Source organism: Schistocerca serialis, chromosome 8, assembly GCF_023864345.2.
Source record: "Schistocerca serialis cubense isolate TAMUIC-IGC-003099 chromosome 8, iqSchSeri2.2, whole genome shotgun sequence".
NCBI classification, from domain to species: Eukaryota; Metazoa; Arthropoda; class Insecta; order Orthoptera; family Acrididae; genus Schistocerca; species Schistocerca serialis.
Window position 1 is genome coordinate 408,346,019 of NC_064645.1, and position 14,245 is coordinate 408,360,263.

The 14,245-nt window shown below is 40.5% G+C and overlaps 1 protein-coding gene and 1 non-coding gene across 3 annotated transcripts in view; one reads left to right on the top strand and one right to left on the bottom strand.

Annotated features, from left to right (window-relative positions):
* LOC126416705 (F-box only protein 22-like) overlaps positions 1-14,245 on the bottom strand; it is a 231,723-nt gene that overhangs the window by 202,768 nt on the left and 14,710 nt on the right. The gene's annotated exons all lie outside the window — the stretch shown is intronic.
* Positions 6,432-6,505, top strand: Trnan-guu (transfer RNA asparagine (anticodon GUU)). The gene has a single exon. It is a non-coding gene; the product is annotated as a tRNA-Asn (tRNA).

Below are 14,245 nucleotides of genomic sequence, written 5' to 3' on the forward strand. Positions count from 1 at the left end.
TTGTGGAGGAGTAATGCATGGTTCACTGAATCAAAAGCTTTAGTTAGATCACACAATATTCCTGAGACCTTTCTACCCTTATCTAACGTGGAGCATATTTTTTGGATAAACTCAAATAGCATTCACAGTGCTATTACCCTGTTGGAATCCGAACTGGTTTTTAAAAATTATATCATTTATAGTAAGAAATTTATTAATTTGTTTTGCTGCAATCTTTTCAAACAATTTAGAGAAGACGAGCAAAAGAGAGATAGGGCAGTAATTCCCCATATCTTCTGTCAATCCTTTTTTGAATAGAGGTTTGATCTCAGCATATTTCAATACACTTGGAAAGCATCTCTGTTCAAAAGATTGATTTATAATAATTGACAGTGGTTGAGAAATAATATTGTACACACACTTGATTACAGATGTTGTTATTTCATCCCACCCATGTGAGGTTTTGTTTTTTAGAGACAATATTTCCTTTTCCCCATCCCTTTGGGTGATTTTTTCAAATTGTTTAAATGATGTGTACTGGCCGTTTTCCAAATTTGTGATGCCTTGATAGAACGTCATATCCACATCTGATCTTACTACATTTAGTTAGAATTCATTGAAAGAACTTACATTTGAACAGGGTTTACTTTAATTTCATTTTCACATCTAATTTTCAAAATGTCATGAATTTTTACTTTGGCTCCTAATTCAGACTGAACAACTGACCACACTGCTTTTGTCTCATTTCTGTGTTCTTGTATGAATTTATTATTTGCCATTTGTTTTTTAGTTGCCACTACAATTTTCCTAATACAGCTTTAAACTGTTTGACATAAGTAACAAAATCCGGATTTCTGTTTGATTTTTAACTCATTGTGGAGCTCTCTCTTTCTGGTACTAGAAATTTTTATTTCTGTTATAATTCATTTGAGTTTACCATTTACTTTCTTTTTCTTATATCTGTGAGGAAATGATTCATTAAATACCTCTAAGAAACAATTTAAGAATTTGTCATAGTTTATCGAGCTTGAAGTATTGTGGTCTACAGACAAGCTTATTATACTTAATTTACGGCGGAATAAATCCATTTTACTTTTACTGAGATCCCTTTTTATATACACTTCTGGAGGCTTTAGGTTATTTGCTTTTGGGAGCTCAATAAACAGAGCCGAGTGATGTGAAATACACAACTCTAAGCAGTATTTGTGCTTATTTCCACTGTCAAATTTGTAATTAGTAATAATATTATCAATGCAGGTCATTGATCTGCTGTTTTCCCTAGTGATTTCAGAAAAGTTTAGCTTGAAACCAGATTTCTGAATTAAGTCATGACAAGACAGAGTGAAAATATAAAACAGGCAGCAAAGGTTTGCAAACTAAGAAATCACTTGGGCTTTAGGTCAGCACACTGAGAGAGGCCTCCAAGTGCATAATATGCTTAACTCAGCTTCCTTATTACGTCATCTATGTCTTGACTCCATTTTAACCAGTTATTCAAATGAACACCAATGATATCCACACAATGTTTCCCATCCAGTGCATGACTAGTAATGTCCACTTATGGTGCTAACAGGTTATTATTGCTTGTCTGAAACTGCATAATAATAAGTCTCTGTGTGATAAAGACTTCAGTTGTTGTCTATGAGTCACTTGCTGGCATGTGCAGACACATCTGAGCTAGGTTCTTCATCAACATATCAGTGACATCAGCAAAAAATTGAGCTTCTGAACAGTCCTTTAGAGTCACAGGAAAATTATTTATGTATGATAAAAACAAGTGGATCCAGCACTGACCCCCTACACCACCGTGAATGTTATGTTTCCCCATTTTGAGATTTCGATTCACGCCTGTGCCACAGTCTGTCAATGGAATGCTGCTTTTGTTATGAAGGTAAAAATATCTATCCATGAAAGAGGGATGCAAGTTAAAGAGGGATGCCATTTATGCCAATAAACTTTAGTTTGTCAAGTAGAATTTTTATGATTTACACAATCAAAGTCTTTAGCAGGATCTCAAAGCTTGCTAGCACCTAATTTGTGAGGTTTTGTATTGCTTTTTTCTGTGGAGAAAGTAAATGACAAGTTCTGCTCACTTTAATGAGTCAGTCGCATATCATAAGTTATTTTCTAAAATAGTTTTGAAAAGATTGGGAAGGGGGTTAAACATGCCTATAATTGGACGTTTTTGCTTATTTTATAGATGGGTGTTACTACAGCATATTTATGCCTTTCAGAAAATGCCCTGAATCACTGATTGATTAAAAGATAACTAAAGGGAAATACTATCAAGTCACGACACGATTTTAATATTCTGCTAGATACATCATAGCCAGCAGGATTACTAATTGTTAGTATCCTCTGTTGAACTTTGAAAATTCTTAGAGGCAGTGTTTTTGAAACTAATGCCTGTTGGTGCCACATGCAATGCCAGCACAAATAAACTTATTGAGTCTGTGGTTGTTGAGACCACTGTGATGAAGTAATGACTCAATTTGGTGGCCAACGCTTTGAAGGTGTCACTTTTTCTGCAAGAACTATTTTTGTTTGTTACTTATTTAATAGTGTGCCTAATAATTTTTGCCCTATTGCTTGAAGTATTTTACTTTTGAGTAAAGTACACGAGTTTTGCTTTCTCAGTGACAGACAAGAGGATTTTACAGTATTGGTAGTAATGGAGTTTTCACTCTCAGGTAAAGCTTGTGAACTGAATTAGGTGCACCTCTCTCTTAGTACAAAACAGATGAATCCCAAGAGCTATCTGTTCCTTGTACTAGCTTCTGTTTTAGGAAAAAACAAATATCAATAGTGCTGCACAAACAAGTTCAAGAAGAATTAAATTTCTACCTACACTGTCTGCTTTATAAATGTTTCTGTAGCAAATTTCCCGTAATTTCTCTTCAAACACTGTCATTGGTTATGACATTGCAATATAACACTTTTCTTCTGTGACCTGGCAGGTCAGAATATTTTATTTTTAACATTTTACCATCATGGTCTGATAAACCATTGATTTGCTCTAAATCATTGTAGGTTCTTGCATCTAACAACAAACTGTCACTAGCTTTTGCGTGATGATGTTCAATCCTTGTTGGGAATTTTACTACAGAAAATGATCCAAAGCTGGACATCAACAACTGTATACGTCTTCTGTCAGTTGTATCCAACAGTAAGTCAATATTAAAGTATCCACAAACAATGATTCTCCAGTTCAGTTTGCATAATATTAATAAAACAACTTTATCAAGCTTAGATACTTCCCACTAGTGGCCTGTAAACTAGTCTACATCTACATATGTACTCCGCAAGCCATCATACTGTGCATGGCGGATGGTACCTTGTACAACTGCTAGTCATTTCCTTTCCCATTCCAATCACAAATAAAGTGACAAAAAATGACTTTTTATATGCCTCCATATAAGTCCCGATTTCTCTTACCTTTGTGATCGCTACATGAAATATACAGTGGTGGCACCAGAATCGTTCTGCAGTCACCTTCAAATGCCAATTCTCTAAATTTTCTCAAAAGCATTTCGCGGAAAGAATGTCTTCTTCCCTCAAGCCATTCACATTTCAGTTCATGAAGGTGCTCTGCAATACTGGCGTGTTGATCGAACCTACTGGTAACAAATGTAGAACAGCTTGGCTCTGAATTGCTTCAATGCCTTCTTTTAGTATGACCTGGTGGAAATTCCAAACACTCAAGCAGTAGTTAAGAATGGATCACACTATTGTTCTGTTTATGGTCTCCTTTGTGGATGAACTACACTTTTCGAAAATTTTCCCAATACACCAAAGTCAACCATCCATTTTCATTACCACCACCCTTACACAAGTGTTCCATTTCATATCACTTTGAATCATCGGGATATTTAATCAACACAACTATGTTAAGCAGCACACCATCAATGCTGTGTTCAAGCTTTACAGGACTGTTTTTTCTACACTTAGAGCAAGCTACCGTTCATCACAGGTAGAAATTTTGTCTAAGTCATCTTGTATTATACTGCAATTACTCAATGCCCTCAGTGTCATCAGCAAACAGCAACAGGCTGCTACTCACCCTGCCCATCACATCATTTATGTACACAGAGAATATGAGTGATTCTATCATGCTTTCCTGGGGCACTTCTCATGACACCCCTATCGCTGATGAACGATCACCATCGACGACAACATACTGAGATGCATTACATAAGAAATGTTTGAGATACTTACATATCTGGGAAATCTAATCTGTATGCTTGGACCTTCATTAACAGTCTGCAGTTGGACACCATGTCAAATGGTTTCCAGAACTCTAGGAACACAGAATTTGCCTATTGCCTTTCATCTACAGTTTCCAGGATCTCAAGTGAAAAAAAGGTGAGCTGTGTTTCACACAAGTAATGCTTTCTAAATCCATGTTGATTTGTGCTCAGAAGATCTTTCATTTTAGGAAAATTTATTATTTTCGAAATCAGGACTTGTTCAAGAATTCAGCAGCTAACTGATATCAAAGATATTGATCTGTAATTTTGTGGGTCATTTCGTTTACCAATATAATATGCAGGGGTCACCAGCCCTTTCCTGTAGTCGCTTGGAAATTTGTGTTGAGTGAGATATTTGTGATAAACGCAAGCTAAGCAGAGGACCAATGGTGTAGAGTATTTTCTGTAAAACCGAATACAGGCTCCATCTGCACAAGTGACAAACTACGAGAGTACCAAGTTCCACATTTAGCTTTTTCTGTGTGCATTCATGGTTTAATTTTTAAATCCCTTGACTGTATTTGTACTCAACGACATGTAGGCTTTCAGTTTAGTAACCATAAGATGCAGATTTGTGCAGTCTACAGTGCAGGTGTCATTTTTTTCTGAACAGACAGCCACACAGCTCAGTAAGGCATCAGCTTCTGTTGGCGACACACCAGGAGAGTCGCAAGTTATCCATTTAGCTTTCTCTGTCTGTTTTAATAGTTAACTTTTAAGTTTGTAGTATAAGGACGGTTAGGATGTGTGTATGTTGTGTGCAGGCTTAGGATGAGCTGGCCGCATTTCACAAACAGCTGAAGACGCTCTTGGTTGCAGTCATCCATCTTCAGGCTACTGCTTCTGGGTGTAGTGGTGGCAGAGAATCTGGTGCATCGCACGGGACACCTCAAGGTGTCACTTGTTTCACCCACAGGCTCTGCTCCTGAGGCATCTTGCAGCGTATGTGACGGGGCGGGCGGTGCCTTCATCACTAAGTAAGTGGCAGATAGTGATGTATTCATGTTGCTCAGAGCGGAGTGTCAACATGGGGGTGGCCATCTGGTTTTGTCTATTCATCCTACGAATGGACAGGTGGCCACTCTTCCAGCAGCACCTGAGCACGCACACAGAGGAAGGAGTTTACTAGTAATCAGGAGCTTTAATATTAGGTGAGTTAAGGAGCACCTTAGGGAAACAGTTTCCAGGGCTGAAATGAAATGCGATGTGGAGGAAGCCCTGCCTGCAACAATCACACATGCAGGGTGCAGTCATCTGCAAGTTGTGGCTCACACAGGCACCAATGATGTCTGTTGCTTGCATTCTGAAGCCATCCTTAGTAAATACCGGTAACCTGCAGAAGTGGTGAAGACTGGTGCCCCCACTCAAGAGGTGCAAGCAGAGCTCACAAGTTGCAACACGATTCGCAGGGTTGATCAGTGTCCTTTGGTTGGATACCTCGAATAAAGTGTCTGTTGAATCTGCAACAGTCTTGGCTGCAGATTTCTGGAACTGCATTATAGGGTGGGGAATCACAGGACTCCCCTGAATGGGTCTTGGATGTACTACACAAAGGAAGCTGCTACTCAGCACTTGGGGGTTCTTTAGGCTAAGCAATAGTTTGAGGTCCTCTAGGAAACACTTGCAGCCAATACACAAAGAGTGAAATCAGACTGCAAGCAAATAGACTTCAACTGGCAAGGTTTTAACATTAAATTAAACTGATCATAACAAACTTCCTGATTTTACTGCCCTCCAGGAAAGTTATCGTGCTCAAACTATTCTCAATGCAGATAGTTGGCTGAAACCCAAAGTAGAAAGCTCCAAAACATTTAGTGAGGCATGGAACACATATCAAAAGGACAGATTAGACCCATAAGAGGGGAGCGTTCATTGCAATCGACAAAAATTTTTTGTTTATCGATCCAAAAATTGGGTAACTGCAAAGTTACCTGGAAAAAAGTAACAGGCTTAGGGGAACTAAATTAATTATCAGATGTTTCCACTTGTCACACGATTCCACTGTGACAGTTACAGGACCATTCAAAGTAACTTATTTTCAGTAGTCTCGAAATACCCAGAGCATGCAATATTAGTTGGAGACAATTTTAACCTCCCAAGCACAGATTGGGATGTCTAGGATTCACTGCAGGTGGTACAGACAGACTCCTGCAGAAGGTATATGAATTGCGTTGATATACAGAGAACAAGTGAGCCAAAGTCAAGGCCTCCGTGGCGCAATCGGCTAGCGCGTTCGGCTGTTAACCGAAAGGTTGGTGGTTCGAGCCCACCCGGGGGCGAAATCGTTTTAACCGTCACCGAGGTGAGGACATACGTCAACTTTGTTAGAGATACACAGCTAGTGTGACAATTTGGCTGTGTTTGAGTCATGCCACAGAGCCTTATACACATTCAGCCAAGTGACACTGTAGGTAAAAACATGGCCCTACACAGACGTTCTACTGTTTTCCTATTTATTCGTCATGTGTGACACTGCAGTAGAGCGACGCCCACTACAAAAGACGTATTATTTACATTCAATTTCAGCGTATACGTCGCGAGTGCCATATGACAGGGCCTGTCTCTCGATGTGAAGCAGTTTTGAACACATTTTCCAGGAACTGTATTGAAAAGCTAGTTTGGCACTCTGCATGCAATGGAAATATTTTAGACCTTGTAGCTACAAGCAGGTCTGATCTTGTTGACAGTGCCAGTATAGAGACATGGATTAATGATTATGATATTATAACAACAATGACTACTAAGGCTGATAAATTGACCAAGAAGGCTAAGAGAGTGCTTTTACTGGAAACAAATGGCCATCATTTAGTTCCAATATGACAGACACAGATGAATTATGAGCACAGTTAACTGATTGCAAATCACGCTCTGAATAAGTATGTGTAGAGTAAATGGATTAAGGACAGAAAAGACCCACTGTGGCTTAATAACAAAATTCAGCAAATGCTGAGGAAACACAGAGACTGTTGCACTCTCAGTTCAAAAACGAATACACATCCAATGACAGGTAGAAATTAGTAGCAATTTGTGCATCTTTAGACAGATCGATAAGCAAAGCTTGCACCCACCACTGTCATACCTTAGCAAAAGAGCTTTCCAAGAAACAACGAAAATTATGGTTCTAAGTAAAATCACTAAGCGGCTTCTATCCAGTCACTTGTGGACCAATCTGATGTGGCAATAGAAGATAGCAAAAGGAGAGCTGAAGTATTAAATTTTGCGTTTCAGAAATTATTCACACAGGAGGACCGAGCAAACATACCTTCGTTTGAGCGTCAACAGACTCCTATATGGAGAACACAGTAACAGAGATCTCTGGTATAAAGAAGCAACTGAAAGAGTTGAAAACAAATAAGTCACCAGATCTGGTTGGAGTTCCAATTCGGTGTATGGCACTGGCCCCTTATTTAGCTCGCATTTATAACAAATCTCTTGCAAAGTCCAAACTCTCAAGTGGCTGGAAAAAAGCGCAGGTGGCTCCTGTATATAAGAAGGGTAAAAGAATGGGCCCACCAAATTACAGACCAATATCCTTAACATCCCTTAGCTCCAGAATTCTTGACCATGTTCCAAGTTCAAATATTGTAAATTTCTTTGAGACAGAAACCTGTGTACAAACCAGTACATATTTATAAAGCATTTTTCATGGGAAACTAAGCTTCCCCTTGTATCACACGATATCTTGCAAACCATGGATGAAAAGCAATACGCACATATTCATTTCTTGAGTTTTAGTCCTATCAGCTTATGTGTTTCCCCTAGTTCTTTACCACAATTCAATTTAAAGAGATAATAATCATTAACCTGAAGGTCCTGACACTTATCTCCAATAGTTTGTTTTATATGGTCTCTACCCCTTCTAATTTGTGATCCTACCATAGAATGGCACTAGCTGGTATCCATTCAAGATGTATATGTTTAACTACTAAAAATTCAGGGGAGGGGGGAGGGGGGTGGGGGGGGTGGGGCACTATTTAACTCTGGATCAAAATTAGAGTATGCGGCAGCGATTTATTGGGATTATAAGAACTGAAGTCGAGGTTCAAAATATCTATAGTTCTGCTGCGAGCTGTTTTCATAGAGAAGTCATTCCTGGTCTCTTATCAAAATGGTTATCATTGTAGGTGTGTGTAGTGATTAGTGTTTTATTTGTCTCATAACATACAATTTCTAATCATACGATTAGTGTACAGGAGACACATCAAAAAAATGGATAACACAACATAGGCCTAATTGGTACAAAGAATTTTAACATTAATATAAACTTTTATTTTTCTTTCCTCCCTTTTGTGAAGGACAGCTACATTTACACACTAGACTTCAAATGTTCAGTTCATCCTTCATGAACTCCTCAACAGTGTAGTAGCAGCGTTTGACAAGTATATCATATAACTTTGTTTTCAGTGTCTCTAGGTTCATACTTTTAGCTTGTTATGAACTTTCATTGCCATATACTGAGGAAACTGTGCATATAGGTGTAAGTGATGAGTGGGAAGCGTAAAACTGTCTTTGTTTATCATGTTAAACGTGTGATTGAAACAGTTTTTCTCAAAAAACTGTAAATTGCTGTGTAGAAAGATGATAATATCATAGATGTATAAGGAGGGAACTGTTAATAACTGTTGTTTTTCAAATAGTGGGCGACATGATGTCCTTGGATGGACTTCCTATGTGATACAATCAGGACCTCATTCTACAACACAAAAATCTATACTGCAAAGAAAATTCTTCTCTTAACAATGTACACTGTATGATTTTGTTGCGATCAAGTTTGCATATCATATCTAAACGGTACTTGAAATCAATTTCACTCATGTGGGCAGTGCATAACTGATCAGTCAGAACATTATGACCACTGACCTAAGATTGATATAAACCTGCCTAGGCAATAACATTGTCACCTGGTGAGTAATGACTGCTAGTCAGGCATTCGTATTGCAACGTTAGAGGTGAAATTCTTGGATCATTGCAAGACAAACAGAAGCGAAAGCATTTGCCAAGCACTTTTTCATTAATCACAAACAAAAGTTAGAGGTTTGAAGGTGATCAGATACCGCGCGACTTCTAACCATAAACGATGCCAGTCAGCAATCCGTCGCAGTTCCTCCGATGAGTCAGCAGGCAGCCTCCGGGAAACCAAAGCTTTTGGGTTCCGGGGGAAGTATGATTGCAAAGCTGAAACTGAAAGGAACTGACGGAAGGGCACCACCAGGAGAGGAGCCTGTGACTTAATCTGACTCAACACGGGAAACCTCACCAGTCCTGGACACGGGAGGGATTGACAGATTGATAGTTCTTTCTTGATTCGGTGGGTGGTGGTGCAAGGCCATTCTCAGTTGGCAGAGCGATTTGTCTGGTTAATTCAGATAACAAACAAGACTCTAGCCTGCTAACTAGTCGCGTGACATCCTTCATGCTGTCAGCGATTACTTTTCTTCTTAGAGGGACAGGCGGCTTCTAGCCGCACGAGATTGAGCAATAACAGGTCTGTGATGCCCTTAGATGTTCTGGGCCGCACGCGCGCTACACTGAAGGAATCAGCGGGTCTTCCTAGGTCGAAAGGTCGGGGTACCCCGCTGAACCTCCTTCATGCTAGGGATTGGGGCTTTCAATTGTTCCCCATGAATGAGGAATTCCCAGTAAGCACGAGTCATAACCTCGCATTGATTACGTCCCTGCCCTTTGAACACACCGCCCATCGCTACTACCGATTGAATGACGTTGATATCAGAGAGAGTGCTGTCCATGTGTAGAATGGGAAAGTGTGCAATCTATCCGGGTTTGAATGAGGGCAGATTGTGACGGCCAAGAGGCTCAGCACGATCATTTCGGAAACTGCATGACTTGTTGTGTGTTTGAGAAGTGCTATGGTGATTGTCTTCAACACATGGCAAAACCAAGGTGAAATCATATCCAAATGTTGTGGAGTTGGGCTGCCACCTCTCATTATGATGGGCCTCCACAGCCAACAACTCGTGCTTGTGCCAATGTTAACACCATAACATATGCAACTATGACTGAAATGGGTATGTGACCAACAGCACTGAACTTTGGCACAGTGGCAGAGCATTGCATGGTCTCAAGAATCCCAATACCTTCTTCATCATGCCAATGGGAGAGTGGGATCTGTCATATTCCAGGGGAACAGCTCCTTGAAACCTGTACTGCAGGACAGAAACAAGCTGGCATCGGCTCTATTATGCTTTGGAGAACATTCATAAGGGCACCTATGGGTCCAGTGGAACTCATGCAAGGCACTGTGATGGCCAAGGTGTATCGTACACTAGTTACAGACCACACACACTCCTGCATGATGATCATGTTTCCCAATAGCAGTGGCATTTTTCAACAAGATAACATGCCATGTTCCAAGGCCAGAAGTGTGATGGAGTGGTTCGAGGAACACACTGGTAAGTTCCAACTGATATGCTGGCCACCCAACTCACCAGATCTGAACCCAATCGAACATATCTTGGATGTGATTGAATGTGGCGTCAGACCTCATCATTCTTCTCCCCAGAATTTAATGCAATTAGGTGACTTGTGTGCACAAATATTGTACCAGCTTTCTCCAGCAGCCCACCAAGGCCCACTGCTGCCATGCCATGAGTCGCCACTGTCATCTGTGCCAAAGGGGGACATACTGGCTATTAGGTAGGTGGTCATAATATTCTGGCTGATCAGTGTATAATGCAATAATATTGAAAAACCGGCCATACAGTCACCCCATCCACATACAGAATCTAGTTCCATATCCCGAAAATTTTTGATGAAGCAAGAACTAAACTCTTTTAGAACAGTGTTCCAATGAAGTAGCTACAGATAGGATGAAAATACCAATATTCATTAGCGAACATAGTTGTCTTCACTAAATTTGTAGAAAAATCACCAACCAACAGTGATGCAGAACAGCCAGAGTTCACAACAAATCTTGTGAATGTGGTGCTAATTACATAGGGGTGATATTTAGATGATTACAGCACAATAGGCCCAGGAATGTTTAAGTATCTACTGTGCAAAATCACCTGAGGAATGATGCAAGATTCATTTTGAAATCTGAAAATATTAAGAAAATCATCAATAGGAAAATGCGAATGAAATCTGGGCTTAAATGAAGCTTCAAATACTTCTTTGCCAACTCATAATCTAAGCCACCATTCTATCTAACTTAAGCCTTAGGCTGCGCTACAGATCAGTATGTCACTGCATCTAAGACTTAGTATCCACATCCACTGATTTCGCCATTTCGTAACCAAACCATCACTTTCCAACCCAACCTAGACATTGGGCTACACTACACAGAAGTCTATCACCACAACCCACATTCGAAAAATTACACAATGAAAGCTCCAGATTGGAATATCGGGTATATTAGGAAAATGATAGATTGTTACTTACCATAAAAATGACCTGTTGAGTTGCCGACAGGCAGAACGAAAACACTGTTACACATTATAGTTTTCCGTCAAAGCCTTCTTCACCAAAGAAAACTTGTACTCATTCACACAAACAAGCACACCTCATGCACATGACTGCTACCGCTGACAGATACTACTAGAACGTAATTGTCACATGATGGCAATTTGGAGTAGGGTGGGGAAGGGATAGCAGGTACAGGTTTGGGTAGAGATGAGCAATGTCTGGTTTGGTGTGCAAGGCCTAGACGGTGGCCTGACGAGACTGCCAGGTGCAGTATGGGAAGGTGGGATGTGGGGCAAAAGCTGGCAACAGAAAATAAAGGGATTAGGGAAAGAGAAAGGATGAGAGGGTGCAGGAGACACAAAAAGGGAGGAGGGGATAGGACAGAAGGGGTGGACACTATTGGGTGGAGGTGTGTTACCACAGGTTGAAGCTGGGATAGTTTCAGGAGCAGAGAAAGTGTTGTAATAATAACTCCCATCTGCACAGTACAGGGAATCTGGTAGTGGAGGGGAGGATCCAGACGGCACAGGTGCTGAAGCAGACACTAAAATTAAGCATGTTATGTTGCTACATGTTGTGCCACCCCATGAGGTCTGCTATGCCCTTGGCCACAGTTTGGTGGTGGCCATTCATCCTAGAGGCCAGCTGGTTGGTAGTCATACCAACACAAAAAGCTGTGCATTGGTTGCAGCAGAGCTGGTATATGACATAGCTGCTTTCACAGGTGACCTGAACTTTGATGAGGGAAGGTAAGCCTGTGACAGGACTGGAATACGAAGTGCTAGGGCAGTGGACTGGGCAAGTCTTGCGTCTATGTTTTCCACAGGGAGATGATCCCTGTGGCAAGGTTGGGTGTGTAATGGAACATAAATTTAGGAGGGGTGAGAAGGATCTTGGGATGTCCCCAATTTCAGCGCATCACAGTAGATAATCAAAGCCCCGATGAAGGATGCGGTTCAGTTGTTCCAATTCGGGGTGGTAATGGGTGATGAAGCCAATTCTTGGCGCAGTTGGGAGGATTGGGGTTGTGTGGAGAAATGGCACGGGAAACCTTTTTTTGGACTAGGTGCAGGAGACAGTGCCTGGCTGTGCAGGTCTTGGTGAGATTTCAACGTACTGGGAAAGGTGGTTCTTGTCATTCAAATATGCAGTCCCCATGTGGTCTGGCTGTAAGGGAGAGAATTTTTGGTGTGGATGGTATGGCAGCTGTTAAATGCAGGTACTATTGGTGGCCGATGGATTTAATGTGGACAGAGGTGTCACAGGAGACAACTGACCAACACCTCCAACCAATTGCCTGTAATCTATCCTCCCCTCAAAGATAGCAACAACATCCTTCACTGACTCTTCACCATCTGCACCCCTTTATCTCCTGGCTCCCTACTGGTCACTGTTGATCCCACTTCTCTGTACACTAGCATCCCTCATGCCATGGTCTTGCCACAACTGAACACTATGTTTACCAATGACACCAGACCCACTACCCCATTCCTCATACATCTAACTAACTTTATCCTAGCATATTACTACTTCTCATCACGTTGCAATCCAGCCCTTGCACGCCCTACCATACAGTGCTCTTCTCTCCCTCCACTTGTATCCATCTAACACTCCCTCTTTCCCGCACCACTGCAGACTGATATTCACATGACAGTTGCATTCCAGTCAGAGCTGCCAGTGGTAGCAGTCATATGTGCATGAGGTTTTCTTGCTTGTGTAAATGTGTGTGTATTTTCTTTGCTGAAGAAGGTTTTGTCTGAAACTATAATGTGTAACAGTGTTTCCATTGTGCCTGTCTGCAACTCAAAGGATCATTTTTATGGTAAGTAGCAGTCTATCCTTTTTCTAATACCGTCGATATTCCAAAAACTAGTATAGACACAAAAGAAATATTGCCAGCATTCTGTCCTCTTTCTGTTTATGCACATATCACGTCACATAACATATTACCAATATGTTACAGAACAAAACTGACAGCAGCCAGTCCCAACAGATTCAGTTAGCAATGCTTTTCATAAATACAGTAGGTAACCCTTGTTAATTCAGTACATAAGTAAAATAACCCATGACTATGAACATGCAAATATTTGTTGCTGTTATTCATTATTAGCAATGATAATTTACTAACTGGGATGTTATTTTACAATGATATAGGCTTTGTCGGCTAATGCAAAGAAAAACCATCATTGATGTGTATCAACAACTGAACTCAGAAGCCCTTGTAGATGGAACCATCCTAGCATTTCCTGAACAGATTTAGGAAAACCAGGGAAAGCCTGATTTAGGATGGACATAAAGAGCATGTGCCTCCCCCTCCTGGATCTGAGGCCTATGACTTAAACAAACAACCTCACTCGGTTATATCTAACATACAATTATTTTATGTTTGTCCATACTTGCAGCAAGTTAACTTAAAAACATGAAAAATAATTACATACTGTTCATTTAGTCCCTTATCTCTACACACGCCATACACCCTTGCTAATTATTAGTTTTGTTTTCTACAATCAAGGAAATTCCAAAACATCCACTAAAGATAAAATGAGTTTTATGCATCGCTGATATTTCATATTCGTTGTCCACCTCCATAGCTCAGT